Here is a 7,445-nt window from a genome sequence, read left to right as displayed (position 1 = left end):
CACCGTACACCATTGACCTACCATTTACCATACAACACTGTCATACACACTATACTATTAGTCAACCATTCAAATAACACCATTGGTCATACACTATAGACCACAAGTTCAATGGTAGACCAATGGTTTACACTGAATGGTAGACAGTAGAACAACGATGTGCAATGTATAGTAGGCCAATAAAGTACAGTGAATGGAAGACCATTGGTGAACAGCATATCTCTGGGGTTAGTGGTAGGCTTAATAATGGAATAAGTATACACAAGAAAAAAAATGAAAACAGTTACTTATTTCAAGAACGTCAATAAAATGTTTTTACTATAAGAAGTTTAAGTACAGCATAAATGGCACAGAGTATTCACAAGTATAGACTTTATAATTAAAGCACATAAGTTATTAATATATATGACTTAGCTACTCGTTGATATCTATACTCTGTCAATCTTGTTATCTAAAAGTAAACATGCATCAAGACAGAGTTTGATTGAAAAACACAACAAATGAAGGCTAACATTTCCAAGAATAAACCTGTTCTCTCATATTGCTTTTTACATGGATTGAGTACTTGGCAAAACCACTGTTCTGCATACAAACCTGATACTTGTAATACAATAAACTTGATGTTAAATCTGTTGTGTGTAATTGCTTTCAACGACATTAATAAACATTTTTTTACTAATAAGTTCAAGTACAAAAGAGTATTGACAGGTATGGCATAAAAGCACCATATTATGAATACATGTGACTGTGCGACTCCACAAGAGATCAATGATTGCACTCCACATAAATATTATGTTAATCTTCCTATAAACAAATTTACATGTAAGACAGAGTTTGGACAACAAACTAATGAACACCAAATTTCGAAGATTAAACTCAAAATGTGTGATAGCCTTCACATGGCCAAATGAATAAAGGGTACCACACCTAGAAGAAATGAAATATCCCCAAAAGGGGGAAAAATAGTACTCCCAAATTGGTCTCTTTTTTCTTTTCACCTAAAAAGATATATCAATGGCATGTTTCTACATAGAATTGTTAAAAGGTATTACCCGCCTAAGTATCCAGAATCCCTGATAACTTTCCTGTAGAAACAGACGCGATGCGGTTTATTGATAAATTGCATCGTGCAAAATACGGTTTCTCATAACCATCTCTCTGAGAGGTGGTTATTGCCATGGTAATCCGTTAAACTTTTCTGTAAAAACACGGGGCAAAATAGCATACGTGTCTGGCTTAAGTGCTTGAACCAAGAAGTGCGATCTCACAGTAAACATATATTCTGGCCGTTTTTTATCTCGCCAGCTGATCGGGAAACGTTTACCTGCTACAATGAGTGAGATCTACCATGAATTTTGAAAATTTTCCTAACGAGATGCAATTTTTGACATACCAAAATGCAATGTGAGGTTATAGGTTGAATTTTCCGATTTCCACCGTATTTGCGATGCGAAATGCAAGTTAATCAGATTATTCAGTCTGTAGAAACAGGTTGGTTTAAGAACAATAAGGTTATTCAAGTTCGGAAAAGATAAACTGTTTTTAATGATTTACTGTAGAAACACGCCAAAAGTTTATCATAAATACAATAATGATACATTAAGAAATAAATAATATATCACACATAGAAAAAAAAATATAATGAAAATAAGGAAAGAAAATTATTCAATTTGGAACACTAAAAAACAGAAGAAAAATAGAGACCTTTTTTGCAAAATATATAGAAAATAATCTATACAAGATACCAACTTATTTCTTTTCTGTCTATTTTTGTTGTGTTAAATATGTGTGAGAAAGATTATTGTCTTACACAGTAAATTAGTAGTCAATCGTAATTCGAGTCCGGAAAAGATAAACCGTTTTTAATGATTTACTGTAGAAACACGCCAAAAGTTTATCATAAATACAATAATGATACATTAATAAATAAATAATATATCACACATAGAAAAAAAATATAAGGAAAGAAAATTATTCAATTTGGAAAACTAAAAAACAGAAGAAAAATAGAGACCTTTTTTGCAAAATATATAGAAAATAATATATACAAGATACCCACTTATTTCTTTTCTGTCTATTTTTGTTGTGTTATATTGTCTTACACAGTAAATCAGTAGTCAATCGTAATTTTTTACAACCGAGCTTGGACAAAATTTAAATTCATATAATACAAAAAATATATAAATTGTGATCTTGTATATTCATGAGGACTTGCAGAGAACAGTTTTAGCAAAAAATAACAACTTTAATTCGTCAAAACTTTGTTAATCCTAAACAAATTTGGATGAGATTTTCAATGTTTTTTGTTTGTCTGATGTACACTTTGAATTATATCACATAGCTTTCAGTCTCGAGTACCTCTAGCCCTTCAATCAAATTGGTTGGACGACCGGTTACACTTTACATATAACATAGTTATAAGGAGAATGAAGGGGACCATAGAAAGAAAGCATGAGAAAAGGGGAGATTTTGGTAGGGAGAGAATGAATCAGAAAAGGATCATGCTGAAAATTTCATTAAAATCTGATAATAACAAAGTTATTGAATTTGAAATTTAACAACATTTTGGTAAAAAATTAACCCAATGTACACACGATCGTCAGGAATATTTGTTAGGCTTATTCTATAAAATGAAATAATTATTTCATATTTTCATACATGTGTGTATGATATGTCCCAAGTATCATATCATTATTTCCAGCAATGCATATCTTCACATTAAAGGTCTAGTCCACCACAGAAAAGATTGTTTTGAATCAACAGAGAAAATCAGGCAAGCATCATGCAAAATATTTCATCTAAATCGGATGCAAAATAAGACCCTCACTTTTTGTTTTGGTTTTCATTGTTTGAATTGTACAATATTTCAATTTTTTACGGATTTGACAATAAAAAATAAAAATAAAACTTTATTTCATAGGACAATGAGGAGAAAATTATAATATTTCATATTTAAAAAACAAAGAAAAGTGAATGAGTGATGTCATCAGTTCCCTCATTTGCATACCGACCTGGATGTGCATGTAACTATTAAGTGAAATTGAGCGAAACTTAAAAATGTCATACCTTTCTTATTTTTCATCCGATTTTTATGTTTGATTTTTCTCTTTTTAATCAAATCAACTTTTTTGTTAGGGTGGACATGTCTTTGAAATAAATTTTCACTCCATTTTTTATAGTTCTCGGAGGACAAAATGTAAATTAGCGCGACTTCTTGTAATAAAATACAAAAGAACAAGTGGGGATATGACATCAGCTGGGAACGTCGTGGTCTAGTGGTTCTGACTCTCACCTTTCAAACAGAGGGTCGTGAATTTGAGTCCTAGCCATGGTGTGTTTTCCTTCAGCCCGAATTTCATCCACACTGTGCATCACTAGACCCAGATGAAGTGAATGGGTAACCGGCAGGATTAATTCCTTGAAGCTGTAATAAGAAATATTGGATGAAAACAATGCAAAGGACAGTATATTAGCTAAGGGTTCAAAATATGAATGCTTGTCATGTGTGTAAGCTTTCTTTAGAAGTTCATATATTTTTTTTATATATTGAGAAATTTGCAGTATACTCTACCATTCAATTGAATGATACCAATTAACAAATATCAACAAAACATTTTGTAAAATATGATAAATAAATTTATGTTTAACCATAGATGGGTAGACAATAACCTATTATATAATGGGAGGTTGCCCCAATGATGACAAATACCACAACAAATGAATACCTGGGGAAAAAGTGTCCACCCTTCCCCCCTCAGCCAACATACTGATTTTTTTCTGGGGGGGGGTGTCAGAAAAGACGTGTGCTCCTCTAAATAGGGATGACATTTGTCCTTTCTAAGGATTTTTTACCATTCCTGACAAGGTTTTTTTTTCAGCTATGCCACTGCAGGAATACAATCTGTTTTATCTCATGAAGCTTTGCATTTTTTCTACTGAAGAAAATTCTTACACACCTACCTTTCATAAACTCCAATTGTTTCTTGTACACGGTACGTTTTCTGTGTTCAACACCCGTCGTGTCATTCCAAGATAAGGCTGGATCATCTACCTTATCATCCAGTGTATCCGTCGTCCAAACTTTGAAAATGAAATAAAATCAATTTAAGTGTTGTAAAATCTGCATGTATGTGCAGATACAAACAAAAATAGAATACTAATATAGTAATAGAAAAATAATGATCTTAGAACTTTAATGTTAAAGATATTTTTCATGGACCTCTGATTACCAGCCCAGAATTTAGGATAAAAATAAGGAAATGTGATAGTATTTCAGCGTAGTTCAGACAAGGCTGTATTATAACTGTGCATGCTTTATACTAGTAATAGCTATGTCATCTGAAATCAAATTTCTAGAGCAGCAATTTTCAAGAGGGTAATCGATGACATAAATTCCATTTTTCTGGTATTGACAATCGCAGAAGCAGATCCAAGTGGGCACATTTGACCTGTGCCCCCACCTTGAGAGCAATAGTTGATGTGTTTGATAAAAATGTGGCTTTCTTACACAAGTGTTCTCCCCCCCTTCGAAAGTTACAGCAAATATTTATATTAAAAATATTGTCTCATACAAGAGGATCTCCTTTTTGGTTTGCTTGTTATTTAAAGTTTCCTTGGGAAAATGTGCCCCACTACCCCCTTTGAGAAATCATGGATCCGTTCATGGACAATCATATGCCAGTGGATGAACTCCAGACGTTTTTTAGGCAAGTTTTGATCAGTAAATAAATAAAAACAGATAAAATGTGATCACAGGACAAACTTAACTTTAAAAGAGGATAAAATTTACTTTAAAAATTGATATGCCTAGCCCCATGAAAGGATCTAAGAATACCCTCCGGCACTAATGCAGTTTCACACCAGCCAACTCACAGTGAACAATTGTGTACAACGGATAGCGGAGCGTGAACGTAGCGGTCGTGTACATTTTTGCTTATTACATGACGTCATCCAGCCACTGCCGAGAACCAATTTATGAATGAAAATATAGTAAGCATGCGCAGTGCAAGCCTTTTGTTTCCCCACACAGAATTCCACCAAAACAAGTGTGCAATTCCCTATCACCTCGTACCAAAATCGACCTAGAATTTCAATTTTCCTATATTTTATATGAATTATGAAAGGTATTCTCGGAGGATCTATTTTCTCACCGATACCGCACAGGTAAGCGAATTTTGAATACTTCTTGCTTTTCCGTCAAAATCTTACAAATTAGCGTCTATATGTCATCGTGTTCCTTGGAATTTGTAGAGTCTATCGCAACGTGCATAAAGTCAATTGGCTTCCGGGTTTTGGAGCGTCGCGTGAATATGCATGAAATTGCAGTTTCGATAATTTTCGATCGATACCAGAGCGATCCGATCACGAACCAAGACCATTTACCGTGTACACAACATGACCGGATATCGTTATCGATACTTCCGCACGCAGTCCAAAGGAATTATTTTTGGGACCACGTGGTCATGACGTGATCTGCGCTATTGACCAATCAGCGGTCTTCGAATCGCTGTGCGGAGACGATCTATCCGTTGTACACAGTCTATGGACAATTGTTCGTTGTGCATGCAACTTCAAGCAAAACTCCCCACCAGAATTGTCTACACACATTTTGAGATCAATACACAATATGCCCACCACTTTTCAAAATATTGCGGATCGCTTGGATTCGCCGTCATGTTGATATGGACCGAAGTTATGCGATCAAAAGATTCGCATGCGGCATGCTGGCAGTTTGTTTGCCACATGTTAGCATGATTTGGTTGCTAACTTCAGTCCATATAAATATTACGGCGAATCCGAGAGATCCGCGAAGTGATGTCTACGGATTAGATCAACGACGTCGAGATCGAAGACTAAATACGGCCATTCCCAATATTTTGAAAAACGGTGGGTATATTAACATCGAAATGTGACTGAGAGACCTGTCATGACATTTGGGAACAAGTTTTGGTGATGAGGTATGCTGGTAATCGGCCGGTGCAAAACTGCATTAGCGCCAGTTTTCTCTGCATATTTATTGCAGCCTCTGTAGAAAAATTGAATAGGAATCGTTTGTCACTCCGTCCAGTCACAGTTCCACACACAAAGTGCACATTTTACCATTGAAATAGTATGTGCAATGAGTGGTGTGTACAGTGTAGCAAAGTTATAGACCTGCGTAGCCTTTATCATTTTTTAAACTGTAGGACCCTTACCATGTTTCACCTCCATTTTATCTCATTTACCAACATCTATCAACAACAACAACAGCAAATTATAGGCCTAATTTCAAAGCAATATTTGTCGGCAAGTTTTCAATTTCAGTAAATTAACGTGTGCAGTAACAGTCTATTTATTCACAATTAAAACTTTGACAGTCTTGACATTAGCATTAACAAATCATTCATTCACGAATTCAATGTATTCAGAGATGGTTTTTGTAAAACATTGACAATAAACATCAGGCAATATGAGCGAATTACTATTCAATGCTCGCCGATCTTAACTCTGCCAATACAAAGCATAAACCATAAGCACTCCCTATCGTCAAAGCCACGTCCCGGCCCGTAGAGCAGCGGCCAGCGCCAACGGGGCAGTGACGGTGGCAGTGCAGTGGTCGTGCATGTCGTGGCAGTACAACGACATCTAACATTTTGAGACAATTTGAGAAATAAATCAAAGAAAATTGTTATAGAACTTACTGTTATAGCCTTCTACAAATGACTTTGAAGTCGCTGTCCGAAACTGACCCGTGTTCCTTTAGTTTTTGATGAATTATCGACGGACTTATCAACAGCAAAACAGTAGTACCGGTAGATCGAGTTTTCTTTTTCAAATATTGCACTTGGCGGTTAGACGTTCGCGCGTGCGTAGTGCGAGAACAACACGTATAATAGAGCTACCTGGCAAGCAGCCAAGCGGCCCCTCTCGCCAAAGCATATGGGGGGGGGGGATAAATTATGACAAAATATGGGGGGAGGGGACTTCTTCGCCAAGATAAATACACATCCCGATATGGGTGGGGGGGTGAATTAAAACCAAATCAGGGGTGTCTTCTTTTTCCTCTCGATTGGTTCTGGGTTGGAAACCATGATGGCGTGAGTGCATGCCACTGTTTTCCTTGGATCTTGGAATCTATGAAAAAAGTTTTCGATCCCTTCACTTTTTTTTCCTGTTCTCTATGTTATTTTCTTTTTTATTTTCGTTGTCTTTTTTTCTTTTCTGTTAATCTTTCTTTTCTTCTTTGCCTTTTTTCTTTTCTTGTTTTTTCCCCTTTATATATATATTATTCACTCCTCTTCCCTTTTAATTTGCTTTTGTAATGATTGAAATTGAGATTTCATTCAGTAGATTTCTTTTCTGTTACATTGTACTATACCCTGTATGGCGGCAGGGAATTTTGATAGGGGTGAGGGAGCAAGACCATGTGGATAAATCATTTCAATTAAGTAATGCCGGCCTATAGA

General features: G+C 35.5%; 1 long non-coding RNA gene across 1 annotated transcript; it reads right to left on the bottom strand.

Moving 5' to 3' along the window:
• Positions 1 to 3,409: 3,409 nt before the first annotated feature.
• On the bottom strand, positions 3,410 to 6,721 carry LOC121431901. The gene is made up of 3 exons (XR_005972167.1): positions 6,681 to 6,721; positions 3,961 to 4,080; positions 3,410 to 3,424 (listed from the first exon to the last, which is right to left on the bottom strand). It is a non-coding gene; the product is annotated as an uncharacterized LOC121431901 (long non-coding RNA).
• Between the last annotated feature and the right edge of the window lie 724 nt (positions 6,722 to 7,445).

The sequence above is a fragment of the Lytechinus variegatus genome, chromosome 18 (genome assembly GCF_018143015.1).
Source record: "Lytechinus variegatus isolate NC3 chromosome 18, Lvar_3.0, whole genome shotgun sequence".
In the NCBI taxonomy this organism is placed as follows: domain Eukaryota; kingdom Metazoa; phylum Echinodermata; class Echinoidea; order Temnopleuroida; family Toxopneustidae; genus Lytechinus; species Lytechinus variegatus.
This window is presented reverse-complemented; position numbering and strand designations above follow the sequence as displayed.